Source organism: Palaemon carinicauda, chromosome 3, assembly GCF_036898095.1.
Source record: "Palaemon carinicauda isolate YSFRI2023 chromosome 3, ASM3689809v2, whole genome shotgun sequence".
Lineage (NCBI taxonomy): Eukaryota > Metazoa > Arthropoda > Malacostraca > Decapoda > Palaemonidae > Palaemon > Palaemon carinicauda.
Genome location: NC_090727.1, coordinates 44,361,665 through 44,379,372, shown reverse-complemented (window position 1 = coordinate 44,379,372; position 17,708 = coordinate 44,361,665). Strand labels below are relative to the sequence as shown.

Genomic DNA, 17,708 nt, shown 5'->3' with positions numbered 1-17,708 from the left:
TATAGTTGCATGAATGACAGCTATTTCTGTTCCAGTAGGCCCATTTTGGCAAGTCTGACCATATCCAGAGTTCCAAAAGATCTCGAAGGTGATGATCAATTATAGAAGAGATAGTCCATTGGGGCATTGCCCCTTTCACTTGTGCTTCACTTTCTCCTTTCACTTACCTGCTAAACTTCATCCTAATATGCTATCCATCAATCAATAAAGAAGTAGTTAAAGAAATAGTAACAATAGAAAAGAATGTCATCATATGAGTTTAAAACCAATGAATAAACAAATAATGACACCTTTTTTTATACAGGAGCCAATACCAAAGTGACCTGAATTAACTAAAGGACATTACCAGCGTTGTTTATCTGTTCATGCGATTGCTTTATTGCAAAAACTAATATCGACGTCTCAAAAACATAGAAATGTGGTTAAGGCATTATTCTATAAATTTTACTGAAAAGTAAATGGGAACAAGGCAATTACCACTCAGCAGGCAGCCAATGGGTCATTTCAGGAGTGCAAAAGATATGAAAGGCAAGTCAAATAAAGTGAGGGAAGAGGTGAAATTGTTGCATGCACTTTTCAATTCATTGATGAATGATAGCCAAAATATATGGGATGTGTAAATTATCCATCATCAACAGAAAATACAAGGGTTTATATGCTGAATTCAATTAATTGAAAAAATTTAGACTTTAATAGAGGATCTTGATTCTGTAAGGCGCAGTGAACATTCCGGCACCTTACTGAAAGACCTCTATGTAATTATGACCACTAGACCTGACTATGGAAGTTAGGTTAGTGCATACAACCAGGCAGACACGTCTGAATTACTGAAGACAAGGAATAATGAGAAGTTGAATAAGTTAAAACTGACAAGGAATAATGAGAAGTTGAATAAGTTAAAACTGACAAGGAATAATGAGAAGTTGAATAAGTTAAAACTGACAAGGAATAATGAGAAGTTGAATAAGTTAAAACTGACAAGGAATAATGAGAAGTTGAATAAGTTAAAACCGACAAGGAATAATGAGAAGTTGAATAAGTTAAAACCGACAAGGAATAAGGAGAAGTTGAATAAGTTAAAACCGACAAGGAATAATGAGAAGTTGAATAAGTTAAAACCGACAAGGAATAATGAGAAGTTGAATAAGTTAAAACCGACAAGGAATAATGAGAAGTTGAATAAGTTAAAACCGACAAGGAATAATGAGAAGTTGAATAAGTTAAAACCGACAAGGAATAATGAGAAGTTGAATAAGTTAAAACCGACAAGGAATAATGAGAAGTTGAATAAGTTAAAACCGACAAGGAATAATGAGAAGTTGAATAAGTTAAAACCGACAAGGAATAATGAGAAGTTGAATAAGTTAAAACCGACAAGGAATAATGAGAAGTTGAATAAGTTAAAACCGACAAGGAATAATGAGAAGTTGAATAAGTTAAAACCGACAAGGAATAATGAGAAGTTGAATAAGTTAAAACCGACAAGGAATAATGAGAAGTTGAATAAGTTAAAACCGACAAGGAATAATGAAAAGTTGAATAAGTTAAAACCGACAAGGAATAATGAGAAGTTGAATAAGTTAAAACCGACAAGGAATAATGAGAAGTTGAATAAGTTAAAACCGACAAGGAATAATGAGAAGTTGAATAAGTTAAAACCGACAAGGAATAATGAGAAGTTGAATAAGTTAAAACCAAAAAGGTTCATCACTAATTTGGCTGGGAAGTATTGGAGTGTCATATCATTATTAACTCCACAAAAGACAACTATTCTCTGTAATTCCCCCTGAACTAGAAATCAATTTCCTCGACCATAATGAGGGGGGGTTACCAACTTTATATTAAAGCTCAACTATGATAAGTGATGAGGCACACAGTCTCACTCCACAAACAGCATACAAATAATTTATAAAATCAAGTATAAATTGGGTTGAATAAGCGCTAGATATTATGAATTCACAGGGAAAATTTATATATGTTAAATTAATATCTAAAACCACAGGAATCAAGTATTTAGCCTTTAATAACATGATATTCTTCCTTACCTTATGAGCAATTTTACTTTTCTCAATATACTGAATGAGCTTGTATATGTTCAAATTGTCAATCAGAGTTTCAGACATGAAGCTATGGACAGCATACATTCTTGTAAACTGATTTTTCATGCCACCATTATAGTTGCTGTTGACACCAGTTCCAAATTTACCCGGCCCGTTCTCTTTCCTTCCTGGTGTATATTCAAAACAAATAATGAATATCTAGATATAAATCACCACACTTGCTTATATCTATTACATGTACTAAATATAAGAAATTACTATGGCACTGTCAAGTTCCCATAATATAAAAGTCTTCTAAAGTTAAAAAAACAATATTATTAGTACTATAAGAATCCTCAAATCACAATATTTTTAAGACTAATTATGGTTTTCCATTTAAATTATCCCCTAAATTTCAGTTAGATTTTCCTTGGTTTAACACACTCTCTACCCAAATTTCTATAAAGTCCAGTTCTTCATCAGGACCCTTCACCCCTGATTTTCTGAGCTTTGCTAATGGGTCTTCTTCCTGGTACTTCCAAATCAATTACTTTTCTTAAGTGCTCTTCAACCCTTTCCATCACAGGTCCAAACCATCTCAACACTTGAAATCCTAAGTTTGTTTTCCAGCTTCTGGACACCATAACTCTCAAGAACTTCTTCATTTGAGGCATAATCTTCCTCCTGAACTCCAGCCATTTGTAATCAAATGTCTTTAAAATCCTAATTGATTAGCGACAATCTGTGTCAACGATGCATATATTAGTATATTCCTTATGCACAAACATTTTCACCATTTACTCAAGATATATCATCTTATATCAGTGGACTAGTAACCTTTTTTCACTTCATCCATGCTGTTAATATATTCTTCTTACTGCCTCCCAATATTATACCTGACTGACCATCCAGAATACCCCCAAGGTACCAGATACTCTATATACAATTTTCTAAAACCTGCCTGGCTACAACATGGTGCTTCTTCTTTTTCCTACTCCTCTTCTTTTCTTCCCCATTTACTTTTTACATTTCAATTATCAAAAATACCTTAACCCATTTATATTTTGGAATTATAAACATTTCATGTAACTCCATCTTTTATAGTAAATATATTCTCACCCCATCTATCCAAATGGACACTTGCACAACCAAAATTTTCTATATTTCCTTTCAAATTCCATTAAGATTTGTTTCTCTTATAAACATTTTGACCTCTCTCCCCATGATCCACTCTTTTAACCTTTTAAACATTGATGAAACTATTCACTGTTCTGCTTGTAGGCTTTACAGCTAAAAATTAAAACGCAGAACCAAAAAGCATCCATACTAGTTGCTGTACTGTATTAATCATAATAGCAACACTTAACAGAACCCAGCACTCAATAAAAATACAGAAAAATTAATGAGAAATTGTCTCACATCCATAATAAAATAACAAAACAAAAGACTGACCTTCATTTAACAATTTAATTTGTGAATTAATGAAAAAAAGGATTTGTTTGATGTAAAGTAAATTACGTGGCGACAACCTCTTTTCATAGCGTTGCATATACTGACTCAGCTGTGCATGAGCTCCCATGAACTGTAAAAAAGTAATTAATTATTGCCAATTCTAAAGTTGTTTTAGTTATAAAAATGAGCAAAAATATACAAAATTAAACACTAAGGAGTATGAATTTATGTTTGAGAGGCAGTAAACTAATTGCTATAAAAATCAAGGAAATACTAGCTTTTATTGAAAAACTTGTCACTAAATTACCTGCAATTTGCTAACAAACACTGAATGGATGTTAGCTATTGTCTCCAGTAAGTTATGTCCTTCATCTATAATAACAACATTCCCTTTCAGTTTGATTTGGCAAGCTTCTCTAGTACTCTTGTGAAGTAATGTATTGTAGGGAAGAATAACAAGCTGAAAGAATAATAAGTTTTAAAAGTCATTTGTATTTTTTTCTAACTATACAAAACTGAGTTCTTTAATAGGAATTCGACTTAAGCAAAGCTGGAATAAGTGTTGAAGTTTAACGAGGTAGTTATAACTACCAGCAGATGGTGGGGATGCCCCGCCAACCTGTTAGTTAATCCTTTCACCCCCAAAGGACGTACTGGTACGTTTCACAAAACTCATCCCTTTACCCCCATGGACGTACCGGTACGTCCTTGCAAAAAAATGCTATAAAAATTTTTTTTTTTCATATTTTTGATAATTTTTTGAGAAAATTCAGGCATTTTCCAAGAGAATGAGACCAACCTGACCTCTCTATGACAAAAATTAAGGCTGTTGAAGCAATTTAAAGAAAATATACTGCAAAATGTGCTGGGAAAAAAATAACCCCTTGGGGGTTAAGGGTTGGAAATTTCCAAAGAGCCTGGGGGTAAAAGGGTTAACAAGGTACTACTTTTGATCTTGGGATTTGTGGGATGGTTGAGGCTAGAAGTGTAACTTTAAGGAGTCAGGTCTGTACTATTACTAATACTATAGTGTTTTGCCCTAAGGCAGGTCCTTTTACCATGGATTAGTCGCCCTCAATAATTTTCTACTCATGGCCACCTCTTTCAGCTCTTGGTACCTTTTCCCTTCCTAGAATTAGGTATGGGTTATGTCAGACAGTAAAGTTTGAGGCTGCAGAAGAAAATACAATGGCAAACACAGACTGGTCTTTGGTCAGGGTTCTAGAGTGAAATTTTGTGTATTTGCTGAGGATCCATAGACAAAGCAAGTGCACTTCAATACACAGTGATAACAGACACAGCACAATACAAAAATATCCTCAATAAAGGGAGAGCAGCCTCACAAATTCTTCCAAGACCTTTTTTTTTCGTCCAAACAATGATCCTTCCCAGGTGTCATGTGTGTTCAAAAGAAACCTACATATTAGTCTATTACCACATAAAGTAATGCAAAAGGAAGTAAAATTTCTTCAAATCTAGGAAGTTGTTTACTGATAACAGGTTAGCTACCAAGTTAGTTATATTCTTACTTTCCTGAAACATGACAAATTCGGAGAGAATTTGTATTTTTCCTAACCATACAAACCTTAGCTATTTACATAGGGTATTGCTTTCGGCGTAGCTGAAATGGCGAGCCATTAGATTTTAAACGAGGGTTAACTACTCCTGCGCTAGTTAGCAGGGGTAGGGGAGGGGTAGCTAGCTACCCCTCCCCCCTCACACACTGGTGAACTGATTCACTTCGGTTAGAGGTAGGACTTGACTTGGGGGACAGGGCTGGCGGGCAAATATGTGTAAATAGCTAAGGTTTGTATGGTTAGGAAAAATACAAATTATCTCCGAATTTGTCATTTGTTCCGTAACCGAAATACAAACCACGCTATTTACATAGGGTGACTTACCCCTTAGGAAGGGTGGAAAGTCCCCAGCCATACTGGCTTTGGCTTTACCTGGGGACTCAGAATCCGAGTGAGCAGCACTTCGAGAAAGAGAGTCCCTGCACCTCGCAAGTTCCTTGCTCCGCAAGGAGTGTGCGGCCTACATAAGCTTGTGTGTGGAGGGAAGAAGCATGACTTGTCCTAGGCAGTCGACCTGAAGACCTTTAGATGGAATTCTGGACTGGGACTTTCCCAATACCACCTCGTCAGGGTATGGGGGACGCGACAGTATCATTTTAATACTAGGAACACAAGGAAGCATGGTTTACCTGCAGAGGTTTGAGGTCAGCTATGCAAAGAACCTAGGATGCTGCTTCCCCAGTAGAGGGGAGGATGAAGAAAGAAGTAAGGGCCAGACATACCTCTTTCAATCATGCAGTCTGACACCGGGTAACAATGCCCCCAACCTTCTGCTACCTGTCCATTAAGGAGCCTGAGGTTAGACCAGCTGTTGTGTAGCCACCACAGGCCGATAGAAAAACGTATCGAGGCTCCTGTGGGTCACGTCCTGCAGGTAGTGAGCTGTGAAGGTCGTCCGACACTTCCAGGCTCCAGTTTGTAGCACCTGCGTCACAGAGTAGTCTTCTTAGAGACGTTGCGATGCCTCTGACATCAAGTGCTCTAAGGCTACATGACAGAGGAGGGTCTGGATTCAGGGCGAGATGGATGGTCCTAGAATCCAGGCTGCAAAGGTATTCCTGGTGACCCTCCTCTTCGTCCTTCCTGTGCTCCCCAACAGGGCTGCACGTGAGGACGAACTGCAGCTGTTCTTTAAGATAACACCTCCGACTCCTTCCTGGGCATAGTAGGAGAAGGCCTGGGTCATCTGTTACAGAACGGAGACTCGAAATCCTGAAGGCGTTGAACCGAAGGTTTGGGACTCCAAGATCTTGAGTCTAGAGACCGACTCAGGGACGAACCCGAACGTTACCTCTCCCTATCCTCTTGAATGGGCGAAGTTGTACGAGAGACCATGAAGTACGCTGATATGCTTGGCCGAAGCCAGAGCGAACCGGAGCACCATCTTCTAAGTCAGGTGCCTGTCCGATGACTAGCGTACTGGTTCACAGGGAGAAGCCTTAAGATCCCTAAGAACCCGAGCCATGTACCATGGAGGAGGTCTCACTTCCGACTGGGTGCAGGTAAGTTCGTAGCTTCGTATGAGCGAAGAAAGATCCAGCGAGGAGGAATTGTCTAACCTTAGAGCCTGAAGGCCAGGCTTGAGGCTGAGCGATAGGCTTTACCGCCGAGAGCAAAAGGCGCAATTCCTCCCGCAGATGGACAATAACTCCGCTAACGCTGGAATAGTGGCATCGAGGGGAGAGATACTGTACCTCTCACACGACACCAACCACAGAGGACTCTACACCTCGCCTGGTGGACCGACCCCTGCGGATGACTTCGCAGGTGTCAAGACATCCGCTCCGCGACCTGTCGCGGAACGCCTCTCTCAGTGAGGAGAAGCTGGATGGACTCCAGGCATGGAGCCGAAGTGGAGCTACGGCTTGTGGTAGATGTAGTGGTGTGGTTGCTATAGCTCTTGTCGTGGGGAAAACTCTCTCGGGAGTTCCATCAAGGGATGCAGAAGGTTCGAAAACCACTCTGCCTGATGCCGTAGCGGAGCTATCAGAGTCACCGACAGGATGACCGAAAGTCTGGTCTTGTTGAGCCCCCTTTCCCCACAGACCCAACAGTGGCAAGGCGTAGACGTTGATGTTGTCCCACCGATGTGGGAAGACATCTCGGCAGGGTGCTTTCTGGTCCGGGGCTGGGGAGAAGTACAGAGACAGCTTGAAATTCAAGGTCGTCGCGAACAGGACCACAAGGTCCGAGCTTGCTGGTTACTAGGGGTTCCAAAGACCACTCGGTACTCTCTACCTGCGATGCCCTGTTCCGACTGTCGGAGAGCACATTCCTTGTCCAGAATGAAGCGAGCCGATAGAAGTATTGAGCGGACTTCGGCTCATCTCAGTATCTCTACTGTAGGATGGGAGACTGTTATGAAAAAGTACCTCCCCGCTTGATGAAAAGCAACTACCGTGGTGTTGTCGCTCACGGAGTGATTCGCCGGGGCCTGTTGGGACTGTTGATGGCCAGAATATGGCCTTCATCCCTAGCCAATTGATGTGGAGGTACCCTTCTGGCTCTGGCCATAGGCTCGAGATCCTTTGGTTCAGAACGTGCCCCCCCCCCTTTTTTTGACGCGTCCGAGGACAGCATCAAATGCGGAGGAGGGACGAGAAGATCCACTCTTTAGCAAAAGCTTCGTAGGTCAACCACCACTGCAGTATCCCTCGTTCGGCAGGTCCCATAGGACCAGAATGTCTGGGGAATCGTGGTCTTGATTCCACCGGGACTCGAGTCACCAAAGCAGGAGACTCATTCCGAGGCGAGTGTTAGGGATTAGAGGGGTCAAGGAGGAAGGTGACCTAGGAGGCATAACCAGAAAAGGGCAGGAGACTCTCCTCGCCTGAGGAAAGGTTCTCCTACTCTCCTCCGCCTTACTATCCTGTCATCTGAAGGGAAGGATTAACGGAGATTGGAAACTAAAATTAAGCCTAGATATACCAGTTGTTGCGATAGAAACAGAGAAAACTTCTCGAGATTACCATGATCCTTAGATCTTGGCAAAGTCCCAGAGGCTTATTTCGGCGTCGAAGAAGGGTCGATACCAAAACCGCCCGGGTAGCCAGTCATCCAGAAAGCGAAGGAGGCGGATGCCGCTCCTGTGTGGACATGAGGGTTCGGGATGAACTTCCTGGTGAATGCCTGCGGAGCTGAGGAAAGCTCGAAGCCCCGCACCTTGAACTGGTATATCTGTTGCTTAGGCTGAATTCCAAGTACTTCCTGTAAAGATGGATGGACTGGGATCTGGAAGTACCTGTCTCTCGGATCCAGTATGCAAGTGAAGTCTTGTGGTTTCCCTACAAGTCTGATCGAAACTGTTGTATCATACTGACCGAAGTTTGTACAACAAACTTGTTCAGGGTTAAGAGGACGATGGCGGGTCGCCAGCCTTCAGGTGCTTCTTCAAGAAAGAGTCGTTTGAAGAACCTTGGGAGGAGCCGCCAAGAACCTTGGAGAGCATCCTTCTAGAGCATGGTCTCGCCCTCTGCCCGAGGGGCTAGCCCCTTTGCCGATCCCATGGCATAGGGGCTCAGCAACACCGGATTCGCTGACAGGGGAGTAAGAGATGCTACGAAACGGGACACGAAACCCCTGGCTGATCATGGAGATCGTTCAGGAATCGGCCCCGAGTTGCTGCCACTTGAAGGAACAAATCCAGGTATCCCCCCCACTGGGGGATGCAGGTAGGGGTTGCCAATCATAGCATTTGCGGCCTAGGCCGCCCCCTCTAAGATTATTGCCCTCCCAGAAGGGCTCCTCGCCCTTCGTCCCCGACGGGAGGGGGGAGGCTGCATAGACACCTTGTCTAGTTGCCCGTGCCGGTTCTGATGTCCTAGGCTGAACGAGGCTGTAGAAGTTGAGGCGCTGGAGGCTTGTAGAGACTGGAAATAAGCGCCTTGGAGGAGCTAATCGTGATACGATTCTCCCCACCTCTCAGTTGCTCATTCCTTGTCCTTGGACTGAAACAAGCCCCTTCCAAGGATGGAAGAGAGAGTCTGGGTTGCCGAAATCCACGGTAGGGACCAACGAGAGAAAGCCTCTCGGTCACTGCATCTCAATGCTTCAACATCGAGTTTGTCCCCAAGTTCGACACTTGGTGTCGGGAAACGGAAGGTGCATGTGTCCGAGCGGAGGAAAGTTCCATAACCTTCCCGGAGCTACCTTGTATAAAACCTCGGGTCGCGACTGGATGGCCAGAGACTCAAGCTCGACGATCAGCCACGAGGTGGCCTGCCTGGCACCCTTTGCGGCTACCTCCTGGTTCAAGATTCCCGAAGATGAAAATGTCACCTGCCCGGCGGAGAGTTTCTCGAGGGAAAAACCCCGGAAGGTCTGTTGTACGGAATGGTGGAGAGGAAGAGCTAAATCAGGCTACCCCATGATCTCGAAGTATTCCCGCTGTTGACGACTGACAGAGGCAGTGTCAGCAGCCACCGTTGGAGGGAAGGGAATAGGGCGATCCTGAGGAGAGGGATGATGGGGCCTGCCTGAAGAGGGAGAAGAATGTTACCCAGACTCTTCTGAAGATTCTTCATGGTTTGTACATGTCATGCTCTGTGCTTACGAGGTGAAGATCGTGACTATGATGATCTGAAAGTACGCGCTCCAGAAACACTCGCCAGGTTGCCCGTGTTACGAAAACCCGACGGGAATCGCGGTCGAAATCGCCCTTGGCGCTCGCGCGATGGTACAATCGTTGGTTCGCGCGCGGGCGAACATGTCTGCGCATCTGCGTGAGGACATGTGTGCGCATGCGCGTGATGACATGTGTGCGCATGCGCGTGAGGACATGTGTGCGCATGCGCGTGAGGACGCGTGGGCGCGCGGGCACGTGGGTGCGTGTGCGCGGGCGTGTAGGCGCGCGGGCGCGCGGTTGGAAGACCGAAAAACGCGTAAGTGAGCGATGGCGCGTTGCCGCGATTGGCGAGCGATGGTTCATTGCGGGAGATAGCGCGTCGGCGAGCGATGGTGCGTAGCGACCGATTGCGTACAGAAGAGCCAACGCGTGGCCGCGTACGGCGATCTGAAGCGTGGGCGCGTTGAAAACGCTAGCGGGCAGGCGAAGAATCGCGCGCGATCGCTAGGAGATCGATGAAGCGCGGTTGCGCGGCCAGAAGATATCAGCGAGGGGAAGAACCAGATGGTGAGGTTGCGCATAATAGCGAACGTTCGTGGGCGAGAACAGAAAACTTCTCGTGGGCGCACGGGTGCTCAGAGATTCGGACAAATCTAGTGCACATAAGATCGTCGGCGAGGAGGAGAAGGAATCAAGACTTTCGCCTCCACCCATATCTGGAAGCTCGTGGAGAACGGTCTCCTGCGAGTGTTTCTTCCCCGGGGGGGGGAAGTTCACCACAGAGACTCCTCTTCGGAGGTCTCCCTTGCTGTTGTTGCTGAGGGCTCAGTCCCCTTCGGGGGCAGCTGATGCCACGGTCTCTCCTGCGAGTGCTTCTCCCCCTTGGGGGAGTTCACTACAGAGACTCCTCTTCGGAGGTCTGATGATGGTGCTCCTGCCTGTGGTCGTCTTCATCTTCACCCTCCCCGCAGAGGATCCTCCTGCCAGACCTTCTCCTGGACGCAGATGCGCTGTGGGCGCCTACGTACCTCGTTTCCTACGAGCACCGGTCCCTTCGGGGCTAAGGGCTTACTCCACATTGTGGGTAAGTCCCTTAAGTGCCAGGTTTTACCTGCGCGCCCACGTTTTCCTGCGCGCTCTCCTGCTGTGTTCCAGACTTCTCTCCTGCGATCTCCTGTAGCTGAGTCTCGCCGTAGATCTCCTGATCGCCAGCGCTCACCTGCGTGCCAGCACTCACCTGCGCCTCGGAGTCCTTCTGTGCGCCAGCCCTCTTCAGCTCGCCAGCGCACTTCTGGACGCCCTTTCCTGCTACTCGCCTTGGGCGCCAACGGTCTCCTGTACGCCCACGATCACCTGTGCGCCAGCACACATCTGCGCTCCCTTTTCTAATGTGCGCAATGCACGCTAACATTCGCCCTCGCGCCCACGATCTTTGGATCTAGGCACAGGCAAGGAGATTGTTCCTTCTTTTACACCCTCGTTCGCCTGCTTGCCAGCGCACATCTGCTTGCGCACATCAGGAAAAGGGCAAGCAGATGTGCGCTGGCAAGCAGGCGAACGAGGGTGTAAAAGAAGGAACAATCTCCTTGCCTGTGCCTAGATCCAAAGATCGTGGGCGCGAGGGCGAATGTTAGCGTGCATTGCGCACATTAGAAAAGGGAGCGCAGATGTGTGCTGGCGCACAGGTGATCGTGGGCGTACAGGAGACCGTTGGCGCCCAAGGCGAGTAGCAGGAAAGGGCGTCCAGAAGTGCGCTGGCGAGCTGAAGAGGGCTGGCGCACAGAAGGACTCCGAGGCGCAGGTGAGTGCTGGCACGCAGGTGAGCGCTGGCGATCAGGAGATCTACGGCGAGACTCAGCTACAGGAGATCGCAGGAGAGAAGTCTGGAACACAGCAGGAGAGCGCGCAGGAAAACGTGGGCGCGCAGGTAAAACCTGGCACTTAAGGGACTTACCCACAATGTGGAGTAAGCCCTTAGCCCCGAAGGGACCGGTGCTCGTAGGAAACGAGGTACGTAGGCGCCCACAGCGCATCTGCGTCCAGGAGAAGGTCTGGCAGGAGGATCCTCTGCGGGGAGGGTGAAGATGAAGACGACCACAGGCAGGAGCACCATCATCAGACCTCCGAAGAGGAGTCTCTGTAGTGAACTCCCCCAAGGGGGAGAAGCACTCGCAGGAGAGACCGTGGCATCAGCTGCCCCCGAAGGGGACTGAGCCCTCAGCAACAACAGCAAGGGAGACCTCCGAAGAGGAGTCTCTGTGGTGAACTTCCCCCCCCCCCCCCCCCCCCCCGTGGAAGAAACACTCGCAGGAGACCGTAGGGCTCAGCTGTCCCCCGAAGGGGACTGAGCCTTCAGTAACAACAGCAGGAGTCCTCCGAAGAGGAGTCTCTATGAGTGTCCTCTCTCGCGAACGAGAGAGGAAAACTTCGTAGAAGAAACTGAAGATGGAGCCCAAGGGCCGAAGGGTCAGCCAGTGACCTAGGAGCCAACCTCCAAAGAGGCGCTCCAGCAACTGCTCAGCCCCTTGAGCGTAGCTGCAGGTGAGACCGCTCAGCACCATGAGCATAGTTGCACAAAAAATATGGTCCGAGAAGTAACCGCTCAGCCCCTTGAGCAAGGTTACAACCAGGAACATATTATAATTATTAAGGTAAGAGAAGTTTCCCCCGAAAGGGAAAGAAACTCAAACCTGGGCAGGTAACCTCCCTCGGAAGGGAAGTTACCCACCCAAGGAGGCGAACCTCCTGAGAGTTCTAACATGAACTGAAGAGCTGACAGCTCTGCTTCGTTGTCACATTAGGCAAACGGAAAACAGATCGTTAACTGTGAAAATAAAAAGTAATTAGTTAACATTCATTACCCCGGGAAGACTCCGAAGAGGAAACCCGAAGGAAAAGAACAAGAATTACATAACAGGCAAGAGCCCTCAACACCACCTACACTCACGGGAAGGGGGAAGGGCGAGAACTGTAACAAAAACAGAATTATAACAATTATAATTATGCAATTCATTAAAGAATGCTCACTAAAAGTAAGAACGAAACACCACGAAGGGAAACGTTCTAAAAAGCTGAAAAGTTAACAAATACAATTAGCTTTAATAATACAAAAATAATTGAGATAACAAGTACTGTGTAGCAACTCCACCCGAAGGAGGAGCTATCGTAGAAACGTAGTAAAAGGTGAACGACCTCCAGAGAGAGAGAGAGAGACCGTAGTCAACACTCTCGCAATCCTACGCTGAACCCCACCTTCCCCGTAGGAAAAGAGGAGAACAGAATAATAAGTCCAGCGATGACGACTCCCCACGGCGCCCGTGGAAGGAGGCGACCGAAGGACCAAGGAAGAGATCGCGGCCCATGAAAATACATTGTAGTGGCCTGACTGCCGGCGGCCACACGGTGATATCGTACACACACACACACAGCACGAACACTGAAAAGGAAACTTACTGATTTCTATACTCAAATATATACATAAACATAAAAATATGTTTACATATATACATGAGTAAAGAAAGTAAGTAATTAAGTAAAGACAAAACAATAAATGGCTGCCATGCGAAGACGGGAACAGAGACATCCGTTCATCGTCCGAGCAATAAGCGAAGTGAATCAGTTCACCAGTGTGTGAGGGGGGAGGGGTAGCTAGCTACCCCTCCCCTACCCCTGCTAACTAGCGCAGGGGTAGCTAACCCTCGTTTAAAATCTAATGGCTCACCATTTCAGCTACGCCGAAAGCAATACCCTATGTAAATAGCATGGTTTGTATTTCGGTTACGGAACAAACAAAATTCACAGGTCACAGGGGTAGTAGAGATAGCCTGTCAGCATAACATTTTCTTTTTACTTGGGTATAAAATATTAGAGATGTTTGAAGACCCATTACTTGGGCTGATTTCACTGACGACTTTGTTATAATTTTTTTTAATGAATATACCGTAACTTTAAAATCAGTACTCTTAATTAATGACTACTCCATGATACCATAAAAGCAAATGTTTGTTGTGGCATGATGATTGAGCTACAATACATAATTCTAACATCTTTAATGCATACTCAATGCAGTATTCTATAAATTGGCTTTGAAAATTTCAGCTCAGATGAGTATTAACAGCACCATAATGATAAAATGAAAAGAAATATTCTGAAAATTCCTATAATTATGAAAATGGATCTACTGTAATGGTTAATTACTGTATTCACAAAAGTAAAAATTCCAAAGGGGCAACTAAACCCTGAACCAACAAGAACATAACACATAAGGAAAAAATAAGAGGATGAAAAGATCTAAGTATTGCTACATACACCAAGTGTACAAGAAGGTATGATGCAGTAGATCCTCCCTCTAGTGGGAGGGAAGGTTTTACTTGGTTTGAAGACATTATTTTGTTTCAGCACGTTAGACATAAATAAAACGACTGTCATGCTTATTGAACATACACACAGTCGTCGTCGGCGCCCACTCGTGCCCGAGTATTGGGTTCTGTCGTTAGCCATCAGCCTCCTATCAGAAGAAGGGTGGAGGAAACGACAGACTGCCAGTAGCTGGGTATATTGTTTTGGGTGGTCGTGGCTTTGCAACGGCCACGCACACACACTTGGCCCACATCGTTTTCACCGCGGCTCAAGACATATGAGACAGGCGGCTTCTCCGATGTTGGTTGCATCGGGCTGCCGGGTTCTTGTTATGTCAAGGCCCGCCTTGTTGCCTGCCCGACAGGCATTGCCCTCTTCCGCCGGCGCTGGGAAGCTCCGCCGTTGGGGTCTTGTTTGGTTTGATTTTGGAGTTTTCCTTCTCCTAGCCTTTGCCTATCTTAAATAAAGGAGAAGGCCTATAGGGGTCCAGTCTTGGTCTGGTCTCTCAGAACTTGCCTTAGCAGTACATTCGAAGCAAAAACATTTCTCTAGATATAACAGTAAAAATTTTGTAACATATTGGACAGTGCAACAACTGCAAACATGATTCCTTATGTCTACAGTATTCAGTAGTGTTAAGATATATAAACTCTAAAGTAGCTTTATTACCTGGGAATCCTTAATGGCGTATCTAGCAGCATAATAAGGACAACTTTTTGTTTTCTTACCCAAGGATACCATCTGCTCAAGATCCTGAACTTCCAAAAGTAACTGAAAAGATTAAAAAGTATTTAGCTATATAGTAATCTTAATAAAATATTAAATGTTCAGCAATTTTATTACAATAGAATTGTGTAAACGAAGACAGCCTGAAGCTTGAACTTAAGATATCCTCTTTTCAACGAGACCTGTCTCTTTAAAACCAGATACCGACATTATTAAGCTTCCATATGAAGCACAGTACAGTACTTATTCATTATTGTATGACATAGAGACCGACATAAGGTCAGGTAGAACTACGAAACTTGGATTTTCTATTTAATCTAATATTTAAGGATTAAAAACAAAGTCAGGATTGACGTACAGTATGTCCAACTAATGTAAATTGATACAGTATTACTGTTCATTTTCTAATTCAGTAATCTTTTTAAATTAGCTATACTCGAGAGACCCCTGTTTATCTAATTGATAACCTCATGGTCCAGCAGACAATTGAAAATAACATTTACAATTAAACAAGTTGACGATATTCAGTCCACGTATCTGTATATCAAATACTGGAAACAAGTTCTTGGGAAATATTATGAAGATGTAATATAATAATTAAACACTTTTTGTTTACGATAGTAATATTTATATAAATTAGGCACATTGTATGTAAATGCCAAGTTATTGGGAGATTCACATCTCTTCACTTACAGTTCATTTCCTTTTTTTTCATATTTCATTCTTTTCTTTCTTTTGTGTCCTTCAAAATATAATTCTCTGAATAGTTATTGTTGCTAGTTGCTTTTCTTATAAAGGTGACTCTTTTATGGTTAATTCTTTATTACTTTTTGAGTGACTAGCAACCTATTTCCATTAAACCAACATTGTAATTAGGTCTTGACTGCCTAATGATTAGTTTGAATGAATATATTCCAATCATGAAGCAATGGTCGCTTAAACAATTGGTTTGAATGAAAAAGTCAATATTTGAAACTATATTTTCTGACTAAAGTTGCATCCAAACAGGCTGTAGTTTGTCATGTGCAAGTTGGGCTAAAGATTAGCTAAAATATAAAAAACTTACATTATCAGGTAAATTCTCAAGGGCCGTATGTTTATAATACGGACAACCTGAAGTTGCCTTTTTCTTTTTGCAAGCCACATCATCACCATCCACCTTACTTGGTCTCCCTTTCTTCCCTCTTTGGAGTTCTGTGCACCTGCAAACAGAAAAAAAGAGAATATGAATTTAGTTTCTTAGATATAAGGTTTGCTCGTTCGTCTATCATTCTACCTTGTGTGTGACTGTCACTATGAACTGGATCATTCCTGTTTTGGGTATTTCACAGGCTTGGAAACAGAGACTGTGCATGTGAGAACTTGACATACTGTGTAGAATGTCAATAAACGGAAATATTGACAGTATGCTAACTTTTATGCGTGAAAACAATGAACAACACTAACATGAAATATATAAGACATGATGATATTATTTTGCAGAAATGATAAATGAGAAAAAAAGGAATAATGAGAAAAAAAGGAATAACAAGAAAAAAACAAATCTTGTAGTGTGTCAACAACTTGCATTACTGGTAAAATGATTTGCTTACGTTATGGGTGGGATTTGTGGGAGTCAGAGGCGAAGAATTGAAAAACACTACGTAGTACAGTAATATCTTAGATTTGAACACATACCAACATTGAATTACGCTAAAAGAGACCTTACATAAGCGTGAATAACGACTAGAATCACAAGTATTTCGGTTGGTGGTGGGATGAGATGTGAGAATCCCTATCTCTCTAAACTGGGGGTGTCAGGGGGGTTTGAGAAATGCCTCAGATAGGGAATGTCACCATTGGCTAGAGTGTACAGTAGTATGATTCTACCATGGTAAATTTACAACAGACTAAATAGCTCTTACACAATCAGAAATAATGAGTAGAATCCCAAAGACTTTGTTGGTTGACTGAAGAAAGAGGAGAGGCTAATATTTCTTAGTGAAATTCCTCGAGTGTGGACTGTCTGTGATATATAGTACTGTACGACCATGTGCTATACTCTTATGTAGGATATAAGAGTTATACATATAGTTTATATATGTAGCTTAGCTTGTAATAATGATAATAATGATGTATCCGGACGTTCCCATTTGTATCACCAGCCATGTTTTTGACGTATAACGTCATATTAGTGAAGGCGTTAATTTCACGAGACTGAAAAGTTTAACTAGTCAGTTTAGTCTGAGGAAAACAGGAATGAGGAAGATCAAGTTTCTCATTACTCTGCTTACTGTCAAACACATCAGCCAAAAGAATTCCGTTTTCCTTCAGACAATGAGTGACAGCCATCTGGTTTAAGTAAAGGAGGAACTGTTACGTATACACCAAAGAGTGCAGATTTAAGGGTAACCCACCATTTACGTTCCTGGGAAAGCATTCACAGCTGTATAGCACAAATTAAAATGAAGTATTCACAGCTATAATACAACAAATACAGGTTAAGTACCTTAACAGACACGATGAAAAGCCAATATTAAACAAAGGCTTGAAAAAACCCTTAGTTAACTATCAATCTCCTCGAAAGAGAGCATCTCATAGTCTTACTGAGCTTTTACTCTACTTCATTTTTAACACCTAAGTGAATTCAAGCACAAACCATCACATAAAAGGTTTTAATGACGAGGAAAGGTTAACCTAAAAAGAAAAGCATGATAAAGGAAAGGGAATGAATGCAAAATGATGCAGTTTTTCGAGTGTTCCTAGAGGTACTTTTAATTACATATACAAAAGTTGTCTTCTACTGCCACAGGGGTGTTTTGAGCTCATATGTATAGATGACATGGTGGGAACTCTTCTAAAGTATGTTTGAAACTTATCTGGACACAATTAAGCTATAGTAAAGTGATGGGTTTGAGATAAATAAAAGAGAATCTTTAATTAATTATGAGCAGAACCATATATACAAAAATGGCTGGAGGTGCTAGCAAGGCTAAAAATCAATTTAATTAA

The 17,708-nt window shown here is 43.6% G+C and overlaps 1 pseudogene; it reads right to left on the bottom strand.

Annotated features, from left to right (window-relative positions):
- Window positions 1–17,708, bottom strand: part of LOC137638259 (ATP-dependent DNA helicase DDX11-like) — a 104,018-nt pseudogene that overhangs the window by 65,862 nt on the left and 20,448 nt on the right.